This window comes from Notothenia rossii (genome assembly GCF_949606895.1).
Source record: "Notothenia rossii genome assembly, chromosome: 7".
Classification (NCBI taxonomy): domain Eukaryota; kingdom Metazoa; phylum Chordata; class Actinopteri; order Perciformes; family Nototheniidae; genus Notothenia; species Notothenia rossii.
The window spans coordinates 43,309,594-43,311,209 of record NC_136905.1 but is presented as its reverse complement, the minus strand read 5'-3'; the positions used below and the strand labels follow the sequence as shown (position 1 = coordinate 43,311,209).

The 1,616-nt window shown below is 39.8% G+C and overlaps 1 pseudogene across 1 annotated transcript in view; it reads left to right on the top strand.

Annotated features, from left to right (window-relative positions):
• LOC307045616 (palmitoyltransferase ZDHHC3-like) overlaps positions 1-786 on the top strand; it is a 19,581-nt pseudogene extending 18,795 nt beyond the window's left edge. The window contains exon 8 of the transcript XR_013810535.1: positions 624-786. The product of XR_013810535.1 is annotated as a palmitoyltransferase ZDHHC3-like (transcript). The remainder of the gene's footprint in view (positions 1-623) is intronic.
• Positions 787-1,616: the final 830 nt, after the last annotated feature.

Here is a 1,616-nt window from a genome sequence, read left to right as displayed (position 1 = left end):
AAAAATACATTTAAAAAAAATTGTTTTGATCTCTGTAGCTCAAACGACCACTGAGAGTATGAGGGTTTAATCTTGCGCACACAGCACTAAACCTGAAACTAACCCTTACCTTAAGAAGAATCGTAATGTGCTTGGAAATTGGACTTTACCAGGAGAATTGCAATTGGTGCCTTTCTAGTCGTGAGACGACTAGAAAGGTAAATGTGTCGATGTATCAGTGAACAAAGGAATCGGTTCCCTCTTTATGTTCAGTAGTTTGGTGATGTCCTAAAATCATTCAGCCAATATCTGTGCGTGTGTTTAGGAGCTCACCAAACTCCTTCTCCTGCTTTTCACTTATTTTTGTCTGCAACTCTAGGTCAGATTTACATTATGTAGAGAGGTGTAGGGAACTGGACATCGAGGAGAGAAGGCACCAGGACACAATCCCCATGTTGTGTTTGTGTAGAAATCACTTAACACTGGTTTGTCGCCCGCATGATTTTTAGGAACGTTTCTTGTGTGCTTTTTTTTTTCTACATTTAGTGACTTAAAAGAGTCCCTATTTGAATATGGTTTGTGATAACAGGCTGGGTCACCAACTGAAGCAAACCAACTGAAGTTTGGTTGTCTCTCATTTTCAGGGCATAGAGCAGTTGAAAAAGGAAGAGAGAAGATGGTCTAAAAAAACTAAGTGGATGAACATGAGGGCGGTATTTGGACACCCTTTCTCTCTTATTGTGGTCTTAGTCCTCTTATCCACCCCTGACCATGGAAAAAGCTGAGACCTATCAGTATGTGGTGTGAGGGCTCAGCAAGGAGCCCCCCCCCCCCCCCCCCCCCCCCATAGAGCTCAGTGTCGCTCCCAACACGGTTGTACATTGTGACATTGTATCTCCCACACTTTCCATCTGCTTTTTATATTTCCATCCATGTGCGCTCTCCGTTTATTTTGTGTTGCCTTCAGTGAGCTGAGTTGCACTTTAAGTTTGTGAATCCTGGAAAACACTGAATCTGTTCTTTCCAGCAGTTTCCATGTCTGTATCAGGTGCTTCTCTTCTATGTTCACTCTTGCTTTCTCTTAAGGGTTTATTTTGGTTACAATGAAAAAAAAAAAAAACATTTTCACAACCCCTAATTATGGGTTGCCATGCTGATAGTTATAGTTTCAGATGGTGACAATTAAAGATATCCACCCCATGCAAAACAATAGAATATATTGGAATTAAACGTAGTGACTATATTTTCTTTAAACCTTGAAATGTAGGATCATTGTGTGTTGTTTCCTAATAATAAGTCCTTCATATGTTCATAGGTGCACCGTAATGTTTCTACAGTGGCCCAGAAAGGACAAACCAAACACTGGCTCTGAAGGTGGGTTTTGGGGTTTTTCGTTACCTGAATACCAGTAAATGTTACTTACTTACTAACTAGGTCTCCATTGTAACCTAGACTTTGAATTTTTCCAGATTTTCAAGTTGTGGAATCACCCAAACAAGATTACATGAATCTTCATTGTACAAGGTGGAACATAATAATCCGTGACAAATAATCCCCAAATTATCAGAAGTACTACAATGCAACACACTATTGATTACTGTGACAAAATTATGATTCCAGATGACAAATCTGGAATC